Source organism: Chrysemys picta, chromosome 9 (genome assembly GCF_011386835.1).
Source record: "Chrysemys picta bellii isolate R12L10 chromosome 9, ASM1138683v2, whole genome shotgun sequence".
Taxonomy (NCBI): Eukaryota; Metazoa; Chordata; order Testudines; family Emydidae; genus Chrysemys; species Chrysemys picta.
In genome coordinates, this window is record NC_088799.1 from 74,731,712 (window position 1) to 74,744,886 (window position 13,175).

General features: G+C 39.4%; 1 protein-coding gene across 14 annotated transcripts in view; it reads right to left on the reverse strand.

Annotated features, from left to right (window-relative positions):
* DACH2 (dachshund family transcription factor 2) overlaps positions 1-13,175 on the reverse strand; it is a 493,803-nt gene that overhangs the window by 220,152 nt on the left and 260,476 nt on the right. The gene's annotated exons all lie outside the window — the stretch shown is intronic.

A 13,175-nucleotide genomic window follows, 5' to 3' on the forward strand; every position in this document is an offset into this window, starting at 1 on the left:
AGAACTAAATCAGTAGGCTGAGAACAAGAAAATTCTCACTTCCAATCCTGACTCTACTACTGATTTTATGTGAGGCCTTCAGCTGGCCATTTAATCATTGTTTCTCAGTACTCTCAATACTCTGTACAATGGAGACAATAATGTGCTTCACAATGGTGCTGCTAAAATTAGTTGATTTAAGAAGATAACTACACCAGTAGTAGGGATTATTTTCCAGATTGCTGTCACCAAATTGGGGCCTGAGCATGTAAACTGTGATGGGACAACCTGAATCCTCTCTGGGGCCACTGGTACACTGTCACAGAGTGTGGGGGAGTCAGGGCCCTGCACCCCCAATTCCTGCAATTCAAAGTGAGTCTCAGTCAGCCAGTAAAATGGAAGATTTATTAGACGACAGGAACACAGTCCCAAACAGAGTTTGTAGGTACAACCAGGACCCAGGGCTGCCCGGGGGGGGGGGGGGGAGGGGCGGGCGGGCGAGTGGGGCAATTTGCCCCAGGCCCCGCAGGGCCCCCCAAGAATATAGTATTCTATAGTATTGCAATTTTTTTTTATGGAAGGGGCCCCTGAAATTGCTTTGCCCCAGGCCCCCTGAATCCTCTGGCCCTGCCAGGACCCCTCAATCAAGTCCTCAGGGGGGTAGGGAGCTCATCCCTCAGCTTTGGGGTTCCCTCTGTTTTCCAGCCAGCTCCAAACTAAAACCCTTCCAGCAATCTCCTCCAGCCACCGCCCCCACTCTTTGTCCAGTTTCCCAGGCAAAAGGTGTCACCTGGCCCCAACCCCCCTCCTGGGCTCAGGTTACATGCTCAGGTATCCTCACCCTGATAACCCATCACCAATGCAGACTGTCTCAATACAACTCCCACGCAACATTCCCAGGTCAATACTCCCCACTCCCTGCTCCATCACATACACAAACACCCAACCAAAAATCTTCAAACTAAATAAAATAAAATAAAATAAAATAAATAAAAACAAAAAAAACTCACAACACTGCAAGGATCTAGATAACCATTTAGACTACCAGTTAAATTACTAAGGCCACTTAACAGCGGACATTACTATGAAATGTGGTTTCAAAGATATGGGGGAAGAAGGGGGGGAGACAGGAAATTAGAAGGAATGAATACATGTTGCATTCAAGTCTTTTGGTTTCTTGCTTTTGGGTCCTGGTTTCCCTTCCTCACAGACTGATTGGTGTTTTGACGGCTATGTAAGGGCTAAGCTAACAATGTTGGCCTAACCTATCAAATTCTCACATTTTTCATCCTAGCTGGAACAGTTTATGAATTCTGGTTACAAGTTTTAATACATAATGTAAAGAAGTAAAAGATTCTGTGTATTTATCTATTCCATTCCTCCACTCCCCTAACACAGTTTTTGTGTCTGGACTATCATTCTGCAGCTGTCACCACAATAGAGATCTACAGAGCAAAAGCCATTGGAATTATTCTTTCCCAAGCCAAATGATAAAAACATACGGTTCTACTGTTAGCAAAGATATTGCCGCTTTTCTTTGGCAAAAATACATTTTACTCAGCTGAATAATAGAGCTTTTGACAAAATAGTGTGAAACACTCTATAAAATAATCAAGGTGCAACAATAAATGAGGTTAAAATAGAAAGCATATCCAAAAGAGACTTTTGCTTCACAAAGAAATTTCAGTTAAAGTCCACTCTATCAACTTTGCAGTGGCAAAGTTCTCCATCAAGGTAAGACAAACTCTGTGTTTAAATGAAGACAACTTCCAGCACCACTACACAGAGGTACCATTACCCTGTTCATTTTTCACACAATGTGCTAGTGTTATTTTGTTTTATTGTACATCAAACTAGCACAAAATCATTTTTTCTGGTTTACTACTTCAGTCTATAAACCTTCCCACTCTTCTTTTTAGCTTTGTTTTAGGCAGTTTTGAATTTCACTTTATTCAGTGCCTTTTCCCTTTTGTGTTTGCCGTTTTTTAAGGAGTCCTATCATCATACTGGAATGGTTCTGAAATGAAATTTACTGTAATGTCCAGATAATCATAGAGAGAGTGTGTGTGTGTGTGTGTGTGTGTGTGTGTGTGTATCTATCTGTGTGTGTGTGTGTGTATCTGTCTATCTATGTATATATGAATGAGTATTGCACAAGAAATTTGGACCATTTTTCTATTATCTCTCTGCTCCAAAAATAATAGTATTAAGCAAATTTACTGAGTAATCTATATAATTTCACACTATATTCTGTCCTGCATTTCACTACTACTACAACATCATGTGATTGGGAAACCTCCTCACTATGCTAAATTCAGTTAAACTTTTTTTCTGTTTCACTAGGAGTACTTCTTCCCATTTTTAACTGATCTTAAATATAATCTTTTCTCAACATATTCAGTACATGCAAAGTGTCAAAAGCATGTTATTAAGGTATACTAAACCATATATTTCCATGTCTAATTTACCTATTGACTAGTCTGTTTAGAGAAATTCAGTATATTTCACATAAAAGTAGGATCTCAGGTAAAATTAGGCCTAGATTTTAGGCATTGTAAAACAAAAACAAACTATTGTTTGATTTATAAAAATATACATCAAAAGGTGCCTATCGAGCATTTTAAGTGATTTTGATATATATTACAAAAACAAATCAACTTAATTTAGCAGCTCTGCTCACTGACAGCCCACAACAAAGCTCAACCCTCAACAGAACATTTATAAAACTTCCCACCTCAGCTTCAGTTAGCAAGTGTTTTACATAAATAGGATTTTAAGAAAAAATCTTTTAAAATCTAAATATAAAGAGTTTTGGATGGGAGGAGGAGAATGGTTGGATTGTTGTACTGAGCCTGCATTTTTGGCAATGTGTAATTTTACTCACATGAATAGTCACTTTGATGGGACTACTCATAAGTCTAATTGTTTGCAAGGTCAGACCCTTAAACATCTTTCAGTACTGTTTCCTATACAGGTTTCAGAGGGGTAACTGTGTTAGTCTGTATTAGCAAAATCAAGGAGTCCTTGTGGCACCTTAGAGACTAACACATTTATTTGGGCTTAAGCTTCCGTGAGCTAAAACCCACTTCATCAGATGCACGGAGTGAAAAATACAGTAGGCAGGTATAAATATACAGCACATGAAAAGATGGGAGTTGCCTTACCGAATGGGGAGTCAGTGCTAACGAGGCCAATTCAATCAGGGTGGATGTGGCCCACTCCCAACAGTTGACAAGAAGGGGTGAATATCAACAGAGGGAAAATTACTTTTTGTAGTGACCCAGCCACTCCGTGTCTTTATTCAGGCCTAATTTGAAGGTGTCAGGTTTGCAAATTAATTCCAGCTCTGCAATTTCTCACTGAAGTCTGTTTTAGAAGTTTTTTTGTTGAAGAAGGGCCACTCTTAAGTCTGTTATTGAGTGTCCAGGGAGACTGAAATGCTCTCCTACTGTTTTTTGAATGTTACAATTCTTGATGTCTGATTTGTGTCCATTTATTCTTTTGCATAGAGACTGTCCGGTTTGGCCAATGTACATGAAGAGGGGAATTGCTGGCACATATCACATTGGTAGATGTGCAGATGAATGAGCCCCTGATGGTGTGGCTGATGTGGTAGGTCCTATGATGGTGTCCCTTGAATAGATATGCAGACAGAGTTGGCAATGGGGTTTGTGGCAGGGATTGGTTCCTGGGTTAGTGTTTCTGTTGTGTGGTGTGTAGTTGCTGATGAGTATTTGCTTCAGGTTGGGGGGACACCAAAAGCTTATGCCCACAGCAGATTTCAGGGAGGGCTTATTATGGTGAGTAGGGAAGGGTGATAGGCTATGATGTTGCAACTCATTTTGTAACTGTGGGGCACATGTCCAGTGCAGGCAGTCTATAGGGAAAGCATCCAGTGGCCTTAAAAATGAGGTGCTGGTTAAAGGAGAGGTTGGGGCTCCTATGATTGGTATGGCAGGGAACCAACCTCCCACCCCCTTTTTATAGCACACCTTAACCCTCCAATGGGAGAGGGTTGGGGGGATAGTAAGGTCCCAGCCTTGGGTTGGCTGGGTGACCTGGACAGAAAATTAAAGGGGGCTGGTGGAAGCCCCAGGTAGTTATTTGAATGGGATAGCTCAGCTGACTCAATGACCTTTTGGGGTCCCTTCCAGTTCTATGAGATAGGTATATCTTCATATATTTTATATTATTATAACATGGATTTGCCTGCACTGTACACTTTTATCTGCCAGGTGATCCCAGACATCTAATAATAAAGTTGCGGCCTGATTAAATCCATATGAAGTGTTTCCTGTCCTTCTTTCGATACAGACAGACAGACAATCCTTTATCTTCTCAGCTGGTATCAGACTCATAGCACTAAAACGAAGATCCATTAAGGTAACAATGTTCTACAATGAAAAAGTCACTGGGCTAATTTACTTCTTTACTGTATATTAAAGAAATCAAACGGAACATGTAAAAATATCTCCTGTGCTGGAAACTCTGGACTCAGTTTCGTCTTTAAATCTGTGATACCACAGTGCCTTTTCTTCAATATTTTAGATGACAAAGGCTTAGTTCAGTACTGCACAGCTAAATACACTGAATGTAAATATTAGAGCTGATAGGAAAATGCTTGACTTTTCAGTCAAAAATTGAAATATTACAATTCCAAAATCCATGACTATGCCTCATAGGCAATTCTGACGCAATTCTGGTGTCTCATGCTCCCATTCTCCTCTCAGTGCTAGATCTCTGATCAGACTACATTTCTCATGAGGCATCAAATTCTCCCTACTTGGGAGGGGACTACAACTCCCAGGAGGCAGCATATCTGAATCAACATATTTTGGACATAAATTGAAAACTAGGGTTACCATATTTCAGCAAGCAAAAAAGAGGATGGGAGGAGCCCCGCCCCTGTCCTGCCCTAGCCCTGCCCCTGTCCTAGCCCCGCCCCTACCCCACCCACTTCCCGCCCCCATCAGAACCCCCAACCCTCCCCCCCGCTCCTTGTCCCCTGACTGCCCCCTCCTGGGACCCCTGCCCCTAACTGCCCCCCCAAGACTTCACCCCCTATTTATGTACAGGCGTGACTACCTGCCCTTTCCTGGTTACTATACGCGGCCAGTCCGCATCCACATCCAGTAGTTAAAAAAAAAAAAAAACTAATAATTTAAATTGGAATTTCATCCATTAATAAGTATTTATTATATAGTTAAAACCATTCTATTGAAGGACAGATATTAAATAACACTAAATATGTTAATGTTCAAAACAATATTAAAAATTTGAAAATTTAGAGCATGGAAACCAAAATAGCTAAAATTTAGTTTTGGCAAGATACACGGAATGGAAACTCCGGGATCTTTACCTGTCACTGAATATAGCCATCATACCAATAGTGGAATATAAAACAAGTCTACATATACTCTCCTTAAAATTTTTTACTTCTGTCCATTCCCAATAATTGTAACAAATCATTATTACCTTCACTCCACTTGCCACGTGCCCCAAGCACAAAACCAAAGAAGTGGATATTTTTACCTCCCGTTAAGTTTTTAATTTCTTCCTCTAACTCAAGATAATAAGCCACCTTCTCACTGTGGGCTTGTTCCAAACTTCCGGCATTATCCTCCCATCGCACTGTAACATCAACCACCACTGCTGTATCTCCTTTTATAAATATAATATCCGGCTTTCTTAACTCACCCTTACTATTTCTCAAATGGGGCTCTATCATTGCCTTCCACCCTAATTTACCAACCTTATCTACAACTGCCTCCCTACCTCTTGTTCCCTGACTGCCCCCTCCTGAGACCCTCCCCCCCATCCTAACTGGCCACCTAGGACCCTACCCCCTACCTGTACCCTGACTGCCCCAACCCTTATCCACACCCCCACCCCCAGACAGACCCCTGGGACTCCCATGCCCCATCCAACCACTCCCCACCCCCTGACAGCCCCCCCCCAGAACTCCCGACCCATCTAAACCCCTCTGCCCCCTGTCCCCTGACTGCTCCGATCCCTCTCCCCACTCCTGCCCCCTGACAGCCCCCCCCCCAGAACTCCCAACCCCCCCCCCCGCTCCTTGTCCCCTGACTGCCCCCTCCTGGGACCCCTGCTCCTAATTGCCCTCCAGAACCCCACCCCCTACCTAAGCCTCCCTGTTCCTTATCCCCTAACTGCCCCTTCCTAAGACACCCCCCCACCCTAACTGCCTCCCAGGACCCTACCCCCTACCCGTACCCTGACTGCCCAAAACCTTATCCACACACCTCCCAGAAAGCCCCCCCCGTCTCTTGACTGCCCCCTCCAGAACCTCTCTGCCCCTTCTCCGACCCCCTGGCTCCCTTGTTGTTGGCCTTCGGTTCGCCTAAGGGCTCTCTGGGAGCTTGCTGAGTCTGAGCCGTTCTCCCGGCACGCTGGGCAGCTGTGGGGGAGGAGCTCCAGACTGCCGGAGGCGAGTGCAGGGAGGGAGTGGGTGAGTGAGCTATGCTGCAAGGGGAGGAGGGGGAAGTGGAGGAGGGACTCTCTCTCGCTGTCGGAGCCCCATGTAAGTGGCACCATCCGGCTGCCCTGTTAGCCGCGCGTGCTCTGCATGGGGGGGGGAGGGAAGTCCGGACATTAACAAATTCCCCCCGGATGCTATTTTTAGTTCAAAAATCCGGACATGTCCGGGGGAATCCGGACGAATGGTAACTCTATTGAAAACTTCAGTTTTTGAGCATTAGCTAGTTTGATACTAAAATCAAAACGTTCCATGGAGAGCAGATACTTTTAGTGAAAAATTTTGTTTAAATTGAAAACTTAATTTTCTATAAAAACACAGTTTAGATGGAATATTTTCAACTAGCCCTATTTGATATACTTAATTTACTATTCCTCTATGTACTGCTGACTAATTTCTTGTGATGCCCCAAGCCCCATTGGAGGCATTTCATTGTTACCAACTCTCACTCATTTTTCACAAGTCTGACACTGTTTGATGTTTTTTCTTGAAGCTCCAACTCCAGGAGACAAGTGATTATGTGGGAATCTCAGCTTTGTTGTTAAAAAAGTAAGTTTCTAGCCCTCATGTCTGAGGAGAAAAGTTTGAAAACCTGCCCCAAGTATACACTGAAGGCTCAGAAAGGAGAAGGCAAATAAAAAGAATCACAACTTTTTTTTTTTTTAAATACCATGACTTTAGGGGAGACCTTCCTCATGATTTTTTTGACAATTTGGCATTAGAAAAACTGACATTTTTATAATGCTTTCCTGAATTCTCTCACCCCAGGCTCGTTTATACCCAAATTTTTGGTTTAAAAGGGGTCACTTTCACCTCCTCCTTTTTTTCTATCTCACTTAAGTAAAGGCATATGGGTTGGAGGTGCAAAAGAAAAATTCTGTACGTACCTATTAGTCTGTGATGATAAAAGGAGCTGAAAAACATGATGAGGAAGCTTGTGCTCACATCATAGTTTCCTACACATTCATAAGTCATACAATCAGCTGAAAAATATTTTTCTTCTAAATATATTACCTACTGGGGTTTTTTCCCTAAGGCTATATTTGCTGCCAGTCAATCTCTGAAAACAAAAGGTGATTCATTTGATTCTAAATTAGATGTTATTTCACTTAGGATGACTAATTGAGAAAGTTGTGTTGATTCTGTAGATAAATCTTAGAAGGATTTTTGTTGTAAAGTAAAAAAAAAATCACACTCACAAGTCGTGAACATTAAATCAATACCAAAAGTACTCAATAAAGAACTTTTTTTTTTTTGAAAACTTGAGCATCTCAATGATTTTTCAGGATCAGGTTCAATAACCCTATCATATTTCTTATAATTAACATAAAAAATGAACTAACCAATAAAGTTCCAGGAGAACTGCAATACCTTACGGATTTCAACTGTATTCATATTTCTAATCTTTTTTTACAATCTCTGTAAGTTAACTTCAAATACTCCTGTTGCCGGTTCCATACTTTCCATTAGGAGGGTCATTGTTTCTTTAGGAATTATCACTGATTTGGAGAGTATCATAGTTTAAGTTTAAAAAACTAAGGGTAACATTTTTTAAAGAAATTACTTAAGCTAACAAAAGGATTCAGTCAAAAAGGAATAGATTTCTTTTTGAGATCTCAGCTTCAAAGTTGCAGTTTCCAAACATCTGTTATATTTCTGCTAAACTCAGATTAGTTAAGAGGTTCTTGTTTTATTACTATAATTAGGCTAGGGATTTCTTGTCTTCCAACTGCCCAAAAAGAAGGCATCTGTAGAAGAAGAAAATGAGGAAGCAGTAGACTATTCAATCTTACACAAACACAACTCTCTACCATATTTTTTATTTTTTGTATGTTTGGAAATGAACTTTGACAGAGTATATTAGAATTTTTAGATTTTTTTTTTTTTGGTGGTTACAAAGTTATGTGACAAGGTATTGGGAATCAGTAATTAGTGTATTTTTTTTCCTTTTCTATGCCTGGTGAGAACTAATTATTATTACCTTTTTCTTTTTTAACACACATATGTAATCCCTTGGTGCCCTGAGGAATATTTTTACAAGGCCACTTTTGTAGCTACATCTTCTTTGATGTTCTTTTGTGCTTGTTATAGACAACTGCATAGTTTGTGATGTTTGCCACTTTATCAACATTTTGTAAACTATAATTCATCAGTGGAAATTTACAGCAAATCACACTTGAGTATGTCAACGATGTTCGCTTGTGCTTTTTAATGTCAGAGATTTACTAGAATCAGAAATAAATTTCCATATTAATCAAGACAAAGAAACGTGCTGATTTAACTAGGAAACTGTTATTTGGATGACAATTTAATCAGCTCAGGTTGAAAGGTCCATCACTGCAGCATCCTGTTACTGCTAAAATATTGATTGCGTTACTGATTTCAGTAATGCTTTATTTTACAGGGCACAAATAACCATGTAATTACTCTTTAATTGAATGGTAATTGGTTGCTGGCAATTATTTGTTAAATTTTGCAGTTTAATTACAAGTTTATTTGTGCTCTGTAAAATAAAAATATTCTATATTTTAGTCATTCTGAAGACTAGCTATATAGGCTGTCAAAACCACGAAGTTAGTTATGATGGTACAAGTCTGACAAAGCCATAATAATACTATCACTATTATTAAAAGAATCAGATTAATCTTTGAATGCTTCAGCTTTACAAAATTAACATCAGATGTAACATTTGTAAGATTAATGGAGGAATACTGTACCACAGAAGTATGACTTCCTCTGGGGTCTAGTCCACCATTTAGCATAATTTATCCTGATGTTTTGCCTTTCATTCTCTGGGCTTCTTAAGAGAAACTGAAATAGTATCCTATTCCCCTGAGAACAAAGAATAAACTAACTAGAAATATAATTCAACAGTACTTCATATTTCTGCAACTGAAGTGGATTACCACCTTTACATTATCTTAGCAGCCTATAAACTTTGTAGACTTGGCAGTTAGGTAGATAACAAGAAAAAACATTATGTCTTGTAGTGTCAATGATATATAACCCATTCCATTATATTTTGAGTTATGATAGATGAGGTACCCAATACTTTGATCATTAAAATTTTGAAATTTAGTGTTATACTTTTCATTTGTGTCATTAACTATTTATGAATTGTCAGCAATTTAGTGAAAACTGTGCTGATTTTGTTTTTTCAAATGATACCCAGTTAATAAATTAATTATTGATTCCATGAGACTATAAGCCATTTGATATAAAAATATGCTACAGTTTTGATTTAGTAAACTCTCACATGTATCACAGATTTCTTCAATAGTAACATATTTTATTAGGCTTCAAGGAAAATTCTGAAGCAAGTATATGACAGGCTGTGTAAATTGCTCTGAATATAGTAGCAGTAACTCTGGTGTCAGTACTTACTAGTGAAAAACTATCACAATTGGTTTGCTGAAGTTGGAACAGTAACCACAGACTCATCTTTCATTTCCCTTATACATCACTGGCATTATTAATCTATTCCTTCAGTCTCGGAAGGTGTCATCATTCTTGTGTTAATTTATTTGTATAAGTTAAGAAAAATGTGAAAGGTAAGAATTTTTAAATATTATTCGGGAGTTTTACCAGTAAAAGCAACATTCTTGCTGTCTTGAATAAGAAATATTTATTTTTAGGTCTATAAAGTTTTTACTTGCATCATGGATAATAATAATCTCTCTGTTCTGGCATTTATTACAACATTTCAAATATGTCAATAGTAGTTAAACTCTACTTGACCTTTCAATGTTTAAGAAGAGAAACAAATTCTGACCTCACTGCAACCTGATTCGGTCTCCTCTCAGTGTTGGCAAACTGATCACTTGTCTAACGATTGCTCTACATTGTATTACCAACCAGATCAAAGGCAACGACAACCAATTCAGCAGCAGGGAAAAAGTCATTCATACAAAAAAGGCAATTAACATTAATCATATATGAAGTTGTTTGAGAACTAGATGTATGATAACTAGAACCCGGTCACTATGACAACTTTCATAGAACAGGTGCTCATTTTAAATTAGGACTCTAAGCACCAAGATATACGACGCTAGTGGCAGCCTCATCCTGACTCTAGCAGACAAGAGCAAGTTCCTCAAAACAAAAGTTACCTTCCAAAGGGCAAATCCTCCCATTGATTTCAATGAAATTTTTGCTTGAGTGAGGGCTTCTGGATTTAGCCTTAACTGAAGCATATAACTCATAACTATTAATAGTGAAGAAAGAATATCTAAAATTGAAATCCACAAATTTTGATATCACAGAAATAGCACTTTAATTATTCCTTCTTTATTATAGTGAGGTTCATATTAAAACAAAAGTTCCTTAACATTATAAAATTGTTCAGAAAATGCAGGAATACAAAACACAGACAAAGAGGTGGATTTCAAGCTGCAGGTCAGAACTTCATTAACTGTACCATTAAAGGTTGGAGCCTTGACCATTAATATATATCACACACACACACACACACACACACACACACACACACAAGCTACCAGGCATTTAATTAGGTCCTATGTTTCGTTAAATGGTGCAAGATCATTCAACCTATGAACCAGATTGGTGTCTTTTAATACAACTGCATACCACACTGTACACCAGCTGTAGTTTGCAACAATAACAATGATTAGGGTGACCAGATGTCCCGATTTTATAGGGACAGTCCTGATTTTTGGGTCTTTGTCTTATATAGGCTCCTACTACCCCCAACCCCTGTCCCGATTTTTCACATTTGCTGTCTGGACATCCTAACAATGATTAAACTACTACCTTCCCCCACCATTTTTTAAAACATTGCTAACAAACTAACACCTTAACAAATGGAGCTTCCATATTGTTGTGACACAAAATTACCAATCAGACATCTCACCAATCTCAAACAGGCAGAAAAAAATTCTTCCTGATCCCAAACAGGGCACTCTGATCAGATTCACAAAAGAATCTGGAAATGCAGTCCTGACACTACTTTACCTATAGGCATAGTTGCCAAGTTTTGTGAAGCTCCATGTGTGGCATTTTATGTAAAATATGTAATTATCTCATTTGCATATTTTCAACTAATTTGTATATGCCCGTAAAGGTATTGGCCTCTCTAGAAACTATTGCAGTGTCTTGGTGAGTTTGCAACATAGGAGCTGGAACTGAGATTACGAAACTCATTTCAAACATCCATTAGATTACAGTTTTTAATCCCTGTTGAGTAAGGCTGGATTCATATTGACATACAGACAAAAAGCTCTGAAGATCATTAGTAATGTCCTAAGGCATCCAGTCCCCTAATAAGTGCTCATGTTATACCTTTAAGAATGAAATTTGTTTTCTGGAAAGATACATCTATTGAACCAAGTCATCACCTTTTTTGCAGGGTCTTCTACTCACTGAACACACAAGCAACTTCTCCCATCCACACACTGCCCTCAGCCTTCTTCAACCAAAGGCTATGCTGTGCTCCACTCTTTTCTTAAAGGGACAACATCCATTAACCAAATACAAACACTACAAATATAACAATAAGCCAAATATTAATGCAACATCCAAATTTATCTCTAAATATGTTCTGCAACATAAATAATTTCAACTATTATTCCAGGGTCTTCACACTAACTTAAACGTACTTGCTCCACGTGAGTTATCAGTCATGTTTGAACCCATAGTGTTCAAAATTCACAGCCCAGAATTTTATCCTTCAGTAGTATGAGTAACTGTAGTGGGAGGCATACTGTTACCTTCTATGAGGAAGGTCCCATAGAGGGAGAAACAAGACACACTTTATTACTGGGTAACAGTTATTTATAAGTTAGAACTTTGGGTTCAGTTACTGACTCTTGGAGCAGAGTATGTCCTAGTGGCTAGAGACAGCACAGATAAGTGTAACACTGTCCCTGCTGCTTGGTTCACCTGCAGGGTGAAACTGGCATCTCTGGATATAAAATTATGAGTTTCTACCAGTGGAGCTAAAGGACTATGCCTATTATTACGCAGGCAGTGGCAGACTCAAACCTCCATATGTGATCTATCCATTAGAGAAGGCAAATATCCATATGTCTTAGCAGAGTTTAGACAAGCACATAATTTGGCCCATCTCATCTGACAGGTAGTACGGCAAAGTAGAAGAGACTTTGGTCTGTTTTTTTTAGTGACTTGGATTCTACTCCCAGTTTGGCTGGGATGAATCTTTCAGTCATTTTATGTGTAAAATGGGTGAATGACAGTTGCCTCTACTAAGATTGCGGTGGGTGGGTGTGTAGAACCTTGGTTAATAAGTGTCATGACATACACAGGTTTCAGAGTAGCAGCCGTGTTAGTCTGTATCCGCAAAAAGAACAGGAGTACTTGTGGCACCTTAGAGACTAACAAATTTATTAGAGCATAAGCTTTCGTGGACTACAGCATCCGAAGAAGTGGGCTGTAGTCCACGAAAGCTTATGCTCTAATAAATTTGTTAGTCTCTAAGGTGCCACAAGTACTCCTGTTCTTTTTATGACATACACAGAAATATTAAAAACTATCAGTAGAAGAGCTGGGGTTATAGCTCAATGAACCTTCCCTAGACTAGGCTATAAAGTATTTACACAAGAGAGGTGAGGAAAATGTCTCCCCTCCCACACTTCCGAAATGTTACGTTACCAGTTGTGTAGAACTGAGTTACAGACCGGCAAGACACAACACTTGGCAGGTCTGTAGAGGACAGGAAGGTGGA